This window comes from Nicotiana sylvestris, chromosome 11, assembly GCF_000393655.2.
Source record: "Nicotiana sylvestris chromosome 11, ASM39365v2, whole genome shotgun sequence".
Classification (NCBI taxonomy): Eukaryota; Viridiplantae; Streptophyta; class Magnoliopsida; order Solanales; family Solanaceae; genus Nicotiana; species Nicotiana sylvestris.
The window spans coordinates 78137150-78146658 of NC_091067.1; the positions used below are offsets into that span (position 1 = coordinate 78137150).

A 9509-nucleotide genomic window follows, 5' to 3' on the forward strand; every position below is an offset into this window, starting at 1 on the left:
AGTTAATTCCCTCTTACAAGGATAGAAAGGAGACTTACCTCGTCTGAAGGCCTACTTTTCGGTCCAAGTATAAGCTCAAACCCCTAAATCGGTGCCGAACAATCCAAAACTATTCAAATGGTGTATAAACAAATCAATATACGCTCAAAAGTTCATATTCCAACTATTAAGGTGATTACCCAACTCTATATGCAAGATTCCTAAAATTTACCCCCGGGCCCACGTGCCCGGATTCCACAAATTTTTAAAGATAAACTTTACCCATAACCCCACGAACTTAAATATATAATTTGTTTCAAATTTCATGCCCAATTTCGTGGTCAAAATCCAAAAATACTCATTTCTAGGTTTTTTTACCAAAACCCCAAGTTTTCACTAATTTTTCATGAATTTCTATGTTAAAATATATATATATAATCCAAGTATTTAACTTGCAATATGTGGGAATCACTTACCTTGACATGATTGATGAAAACTAAGCTCCAAAATCGCTCCTAGGTCGGCTCCCATGGAGGAAATGAGATTAAATGAGACAAACTCATTTTTTCAAACTTATACTCTACCCAGACGACCCTTCTTCGCGTTCGCGAGCCCCCCATCGCGTTCACGATGAACAAAATTCTCAAAAGCCATTTCCAAACTCTTCTTAGATAGCTTCTAGTATAATAGGTTATATCTTTTTGTACAAAATTCCAAATGACAAATAGTTTAATATTTTGAAAACTAGATACCACGATCTATAACTTTCATGATTTAGTCATCTCCCAATTCCTTATAGGTTTTGAGATATAAGCTCCCAACATCATCCATGTGAAACACAAATTTCTTCTTTATCTTCCCAGATAGCCTGTAGTGTACCAGCCATAATGTTTCGTACACAAATCCAAATGCTAAATGGTGTACCTTTCTGAAAACAAGACACAAAGTTCTACAACTTTTATTTTTGGATCATCTCCAAATTCTTTATAGATTATGAGATATGAGCCTCTGAAATCAAACCTCCGTAACAGAGATTTTTTTCTTCGCGGACGCGACGAGCAAAATCCCAGAAGCCAAATCCTTCTTCGCGAACGCCAAGTACAACACCAGACACCAGCACTAGTTACTGCAAAATAGCCCGAAATGATCCGAAACCATCCGAAACACACCCGAGGCCCTCGGGGCTCCGTCCAATCATACAAACCAGTCCCATAACACAACACGGACCTGCTCGAGGCCTCAAATAACATCGACCAACATTGAAATCATGAATTGCACCCCAATTTAAGCTTGATAAAATTTAAAACTTCAAACTTCTATATTCGATGTCGAACACAAGTCACATTCGACATTACGGACCTACTCCAATTTTCAGAATCGGAATCCGAACCCGATATCAAAAAGTCCACTTCCGGTCAAACTTCTCAAAAACCTTCAAATTTCTAACTTTCACCAAATGACCCCAAAATGACCTATGGAGCTCCGAATCCACTTCCAGACGCGCTCCCAATACCAGAATCACTATGCAGAGCTAGTCCTAGACTTGAATCCTAAACAGATATCGATAACATTGAAATACACCTCAACCCAAATTTATGAAATTCTTCCAAAATACCAAATTCCATAATAGGCACCAAAATGCTCCCGGATCATCCAAAACCAGATCCGGACATACGCCAGATCCAAAATCATCATACAAATATGTTGGAACCTTTAAATCCCGATTCCGAAGTCGTTTACTCAAAAATCATACTTTAGTCAATTTCTGTTTCCGAATTTTGAATTTTCTTTCCAAATCAATTTCAAACTTCCTAAAATTCAATTTCGACCATTCATACAAATCATAATACCTAAAGTGATGCTGCTTATAGCCTCAAACGATCGAGCGATGCGCTAGAGCTCAAAACAACCGGTCGAGTCATCACATTCTCTCCCACTTAAACATACGTTCGTCTTCAAACGTGCTAAGAACTGCTCTGGAGTTTTCTGAAATGACTGGTTAACACCTCGTGTACTCACCTGTGCTATCACAACTCAGTTGAGCATATTAGCTCGAGCTAATATGAAGATATTCCTTTTTTATTCAGCCAAATGGGATTTTAGAGCCCAGTTCCAACATTCAGAATTCTCCGCCTGGCCCGCACTACAACATACTGCATCTGTAGCTACGAAATACATTGTAGCGAAATATGAAAAATTTCGTGGCTAAACACTTTAGCCACAATATTTTTTTTCCGTAGCATTCGTAGCAAAATATAGCGTAGCTAAATGTTAGCTACAAACTTTACATGATCCGTGGCTAAGGACTAATACTTATTGCCACAAATCTTTTTTATGTTGTAGCTGTGATGGTAAAAAAATCTTGCCACAAAAAATATACTTGTAGCAAGTGGTTTTATTCTATTGCCACGACAAATAAAATTTGTAGCTTTCTTCATATTGTAGCCACAAGATTTTGTATTGTAGCAAGAGATATAATTTGTTTGCTACACAAGCTCAACTTTTGTGGCTAAATTTATAATTTACTCTCGTGGCAATAGTACTTGTGTTTAGCTATGAATTCCATAATTTCGTAGCAATAGACTGAAGAATTTGACACGATCAGCTTTAGCTACAAGAATTTATAGGTTGTAGCTAACAATCCATATTTTAGCATCAAATATATAAATTTTTAGGAAAATATTTTTTCTATTAATAAATGATATACATTAGTAAGAATACATAATTAAAGGTTCAACAATATCATTCAAGATAAATTAAAATATTGATATACTCAAAATGTAACGGTATTCTTTTACAAGAGAAAGAATAATTTCATACAGATCCACAGTACATAACTCTTTTACAACACGAATAATAAAGTTCAAAAAAAAAAAACTAGCTAATGTGAGACTGGATAGTGATGGTAACCTTTAGCGGCCAGTGAAGAAGTGAAAACCCAAAAGTGCTCCAATGTTTTTCTAATACCAGGTTTTGATGGCGAGTTGAGAGACATTAGTGGATTGTATTTGTACCAAATGCGTGAAAGAAATTGTTGTTCTTGTGGATATCAAGAAGGCAGGCACAGTAAATAAGATCTTATAGCACTCCATCGATTATCTCACTCGGTGACACCACCTCCTGATCCAGCAAGACGGCAATGTTACCCTCTTGATCTTGCAGGACTACCAACCTATATATACAAAAATGACATCCACACCATAAGGTTAGTACATTAACTAGTTGGGACTTGTCAATTACGTTTGAACATAACAACATTTCCTTTGGCAGGGTAAGATTTTGCTAGAAACAAAAATCCGCTTCTTTAAAACCTTAAGATTATTAATGCAATGTATATACCAAAAGACTTGCAAACCGTTCAAAACATAAGCCTTATTTAACTCTTCTTAATTTGAAGTGCAACACTATAAGAAAATACTACCAATATCAAAAAGTTGCATTTCTTCTTTGTATCTAATAACTAGGCATTTCCAACTCTTAAGTCTTGTAAATCCTTATGTTTGTAACTGCCAAAAAATTATATTCTCATATTTCTCGGCTCAAGGAAAAAGCACAAGCTAAACCAGTTCAACATCACACTTGTTTCATAACAACAAATAGTCCTAGAGTACTCTAAATAAAATATCAGAAGTTCTACATATTTTAACAAGAATTTTGTAAACACTTCATCCTTCAGTATGTAGTATATCCAAATGAATTTGTTTTGAGAAAGAGTGAATTATTATACATACCTCATGGTTATTAAACTTGTTTGTTTTTACATTGATGCCCATAACACAATTGCCTAAAAAGACAAAAAAAAATTCTTGTTAATTCTTTTACAAGAATTTATAACAGATAACAAAAGAGAAAAGTACAAATCAACAAAAGAATTAAAAAAACTTGTAGACTTTTTAAACTTCTTAAAGAATCTTCATCCCAATTTTGTAATGTTGCTTTGTTGTTTCAGTCCATGAACTATGGCTCCTCCCAAAATTACCACTTCAAAATCTTCAAATTTTCACTCACTATATATAAAAAATAGGACAGAATATTAAATTGCTGAATAATTCGCAAATTAAAACCAAAAATTCATGTCAAGTAGGTATGAGAAAATTAGCAAACCGTAAAATATAGAGATACGAGCTTACCTCTTCTGCTCAAGAATAGAAAAGCTATGGGGTTCTCTCTCACTCTTCTTCTTTGTCGTTCTCGCATTTTTTAGTCTAGCCATGGTTGAAGAAAGAATTGGAAAAGTGGGGAAGGAGATGTGGGGGTGGGATTGGCGGCGGAAAAGAATAGAATGTAGTTTAGGTTTTGGTGCTTTTGCTTTGGGCCAATTGCAATTAGTGTTTTTCGTTCCTTTACTTGTTATTATATTCTTGTGTATTGCTTTCTTTTATTTCTTAATTAATACATCTTAATTCAGTACAAATACAAAGAAATGTAAGTGCTAACAATTATAACTAAGAACACTACCTACGAAAATATAAAAAGAATACATATATAATTTATGTTAAGTAACATAGAAAAAATAAATTATTTGCATAAAATAAAGATATTCTTAATTAATTTCATCCTATATGATATTGTTAGTAGTTTGTTATATACTCCTATTTTTATTATATTAGATTCATATTTTAGTGTTTAATTAGATTTATAAAAAAAATTATGCTTATTCAAATTGAATAATTCGTGATCAATGTGAATAATTACAAGCACAAAGTTATACATTTACTGTATAACTACATTTTTTTTAAATTATATTAGAAAATCACAAGTACTACTTAGTTTGATATGAATTATTATATACTAATTAATTTTTTATACACTCATTTATCAAGCAATATTAAATTCTTAATTTTTTGAAAGACAAAATCCTCTTACTGTATATGAATTATATTAAATTCTTAATTCTTTGATTCAGTAATATAAAATATTTATTGTACAGTGTAGTTAGTACAATATTATACTAGTTGTTTAAATTTGATATAGTTAGTCATGTACATAATTGAGGGATATAATTTAATTTTTTTAAATTATAATTGAAACTTATACAGTCAGATCTCTCTATACAACATCCTTATACAACAAGCACTTACTTTAAAAGTCAAATTTTTCTCATAACCGATTTTTATATTATGTTATAATATGTATCCAGCATTCTAGAGGTACGGGGATCGATACCCCGCATCTCCATTGTTACTACTCCTTCGGGGTAGGGATAAGGTCTTCATACATACTAACCTTCCCAGATCCCACTAGTGAGATTTTACTAAGTTGTTGTTGGTGTTGTTGTTGATGATGATGATGATGATGATGATGATGTTGTTGTTGTTGTTGTTGTTGTTATAATATGTATCCTCTATAACAATTTTTCACTATAGCCACAAAAAAATGGAACAAAAAAGGTCGTTATAGAGAGGTTTGACTGTATGTAAGATATACTTATTAAAAAAATTAAAATTTTAAATAAAATTTTTTATATATTATTTATATAAAATTTAATATAGAAGATAAATATTTTTGTTGAAATTTTTTATTCAAATTGCTTAATAAGATATGCAACTATTAGTAAAAACTTTCTTATATTTTAAACATGTAAGTTATCTGTATTTTAGTTAATTATAAAATTCATATTATATATGAACAACTCAATTTTATTTTAGTTTAATTTTTATTCTGTTTAAATTCTATTTTAAGATTGAAAATGTTTTTCATTTTAATCTTTCTTATTTAGAAGTTAATTAATTCTTCAAGTTATATATATTGTTGTTTTTCCGAATTTCTATATAAAATTATTTTTTCATAAACGCATATATTTTTTGGACTAACTCTTCTCATGACTTTCATAGTCGAAGTAAAAGAATTATTCTACAAATTTTTTTTATAGCTAATTTATTATAGTTAACATATTATTACTGCAATGATAACATTAATTGTATGAAAATATATATAGTTATGGTCAATTATGAAAGGTAATTGTCTACTATTCATTTTGTCATGACAAATAATTGGAACAATTAAGCTAACTATTTGTACGTTTTTTTAACTTGAAGCAAAAGTATTAACTGACTACAAGATTGTATTTTAACTAATTTAATGTGTCTGAAATGTTATTATTGCTACAAAAAGCTTCGAGTCATTGCAAAAACTTATGAATAGCTATAAAATTTCAGCACAATAATAAATATATGGCTATATCATTTATGACAAATAATTATAGTTATTGAGCCGACTATTGCCACGATTTATTTAAAAATTGAAGCAAAATTGTTTTCTCAACTACATCATTTTAATTTAAATAATTTATTGTGAATAAAAAATTTATTTTGCTATAGTAAGTTTCAGCCTGTGGCAAAAACTATTGATTAGCTATGAAAGTTTATCATAAGATTATTTTGTTATGACAAATAATCGTAGCTATTAAGTCAACTATTGCCATAATATTTTATAATTTGAAGCAAAAATATTTATTTAGCTACAATAATTTGTTTCAAAAAATTTATCGTAGCTAAAAGTATACTATTGCTATGGTAACTTTTAACCCATGGCAAAAATTTATGATTAGCTATGAAATTTTACTGTAGCAATAAGTTTGTAGCTGTTTAGGTAGTTATTGCCACGAAAATTTGTAATTATAGCAAAAATAATGAATTAGCTTTGTAAATTTAGTTTTGTGGCTAAGAAATTTTAAGAATTTATAGATAGCCACAAAATTCTAATTTTTGTAGCTATTAGTGAGTAATAGCTACGAAATTTAGATTTGTAGCTTAGATTTCGTAGCTACAGATCATTTTGTTGTAGTGCCGTTTCCATCACATGAACATTGTATCAACCTCTATGCGACACATCAATACATGACTGCATACCTTTGTTGAATCCACACTATGCACTACATAACTCACATGACCATAATAACATCCCCTAATAACAATAGCCGAAATTTCACGAATCTGATGCTCACAATGCACCTCATGGCATATATAAGTCTTGCTCCAACTCTTGAAATACTACCACAATGGAAGAGATGTGTAGAAATTCATAACCAACTGCTGAGTCAACAAACCATTGAATCTCTCCTCTTGACTAGAATCATCACCTCATTATGAACCAAATAATGGTATTTGCTCTTTAATATACTGTATATAATCTGATCGCACTGATCCCAGATCCAATAATCTCGTCTCTCCCAGTATAAGTTGCTCAGGCAATAAGCCGCCCTTGACACGATCAAAAGTCTCATGTGATGGCACAATGTGCCAACAATCTACCAACTCGAATGTGATACATAAGGAAAATGAATTCTGGAAAGGACTACTCAACCCTCGTAACTAACTAGACAACTGAAAAGGTGTTATGAACCTTCCTCAGAAAATGGAAAACAAAACACATGAAAATAGATATAGTGGAATGTATTCAACATCACACTGTTGCGACATTCAACCGAATCAAAACAACATACCCGTAGCGGCGTGCCACCTGATCCACACATAAAGTCTATATAAGGAGATACTTACCGAGGTAGAATGTTCATTATTACAAATACCCGAATATCGGCCACAAGCACGCTAAGTGCATAATTCCATCCCTGGGGAGACAGATAGTGCCATACGCTACAAAAGTCAAGAACAACTAAGGTGCAATATATAATCTAAATCTCGAGAGTCGTCTTACTCACATAACATCATCGCTACGTGGAACCTCAGCACATGTGAAATTTATCAAGCCATTTCACAACTCACACGGTACAATATAGTATTACATGAAATAGCCGACGACGAAACTACATCCAATATCTGAATACTCCTCCATAAGGAGCGCTATGCTGAAATGAACATATCCCGCCTGATATAGAGCCAATATTTATATTTAAATCCATACATGGACCTCAAGCCGATTTTGATCTCACCGTACTAGGCTAATAAACTTTCAAGGGTCCATAATAATTACCCCTTTCTCCCATAACACGCAAGACCAACCATCATAACCGGAACAAACTTCCATAGTCCACGGCCAAATAAACCGAGCGTTCTCCAGGCATAAGTTCTCAGATTAGCGATATTACCACAATCTTCATAATTGGTTTCAATTCTTCAATCAATCAAGTGACTACACATCACACTTATACAATTTACTTGTAGGATACACTTCCACGAACTTTCGCACCAGGTAACAAATCTGCACATCCATACCACCGACCGCACTAAAGCTATAAAGCAAAACAAGAATCCATAAATCAATACACAAGGCCTCTTACACATGACATCGACCTTAGGTGATGCCGAAAACAATATCATCTTGCTTTAAACATCTAAATCCTTTTCCTGCTCATCCGAGCTCATGACATCCTTGTCAACACCGAACCCCAATCTTAAATCCTCAACTTTCGAATCCTATTCTACTTGATGCACTTAATCACACCAATGTGCAAGAGTACATGAATTTAATCATAACTCCTGAACTACTAATAGGGTAAACACTTCATCATATATAAACCTTCTACTTAACTCATTTCAAGAGAACCATTGTAACACATGACTGAATTCTCATATCCGCAGAAAATACCAACCTCAAGTAGTGGTCTAAACCACCATAACTCTTCTGGGATCCATCTACACATAACATGCCATAATACTTGAATTCCTTCAAATAAAATCAATTATGGTGGTCGTCAAGCCTCGCACGTACTGCCACAAATCATATGCGTAACTCAATGCGCTGAAGGAACTGATCATTACCACCATCATGCCAATTGAACCATTGTTAGACAGCCCATCTTTTCCTAATTTATTCTTAACTTGCCTTAGAAATAATAATAGCTCCATTCATTACATCATGAACCTAAATTTGCACTCATCCTGAGTGACCTTATTTCACATGACCACGCTGTCCCAAATCCCATGAACCATCTCATACCCTCCTTATATGCATATTAGTATCTTCAACTAGAATACCCATTCTGATAATTCCTCTATGAGTCCGAAGTTATTTTCTCCTATTTCTCCAATGTTACACCGTAGACCGAAGATAACATAGAACACTCCAAGCCCCTTTCATAATCCGCTACAAAAGCTCAATACTTAACCATACTACGGACTCAAAATCCTTAGGCACCGCACTTTAACCTTCGAATCCACTAGGACCGTTGTTGAGAGTCACCCACTTTGACTTAGTCCCGAATAAAAATAAAACTCCAAGTCCCCACTAGCACATGAACACCTTTTCACCGAAGCACCCGACTAAATGACCTTCCTTCCAAATCGCCTCTGTACTAAGCGTAAATCATGCACCTTCCCAGAGCCTGAACATGAGTCAATAAGGCCAATTATAATACACATTCCTCAAATCCTTTGCTCAATTTACTACTTATGTCCTCTTCCCTTAGTTGTATTAACATACCAATACGCCGATTACCAGAAATCTCACAAATAGACGACCACACAATCCAACCGTAGGTGGTGGAACTCTCCCACTTAGCTTGAAGCTACCATTGCATAACTCTAGAACCCGCCAAAATTCCTTATCCCCTATTGACATGATCTTGTACA

At 33.3% G+C, this 9509-nt stretch overlaps 1 long non-coding RNA gene across 1 annotated transcript; it reads right to left on the minus strand.

Moving 5' to 3' along the window:
• Window positions 1-2770: 2770 nt before the first annotated feature.
• On the minus strand, window positions 2771-4283 carry LOC138882361 (uncharacterized). The gene is made up of 4 exons (XR_011403951.1): window positions 4110-4283; window positions 3870-3986; window positions 3711-3763; window positions 2771-3151 (listed from the first exon to the last, which is right to left on the minus strand). It is a non-coding gene; the product is annotated as an uncharacterized lncRNA (long non-coding RNA).
• Window positions 4284-9509: the final 5226 nt, after the last annotated feature.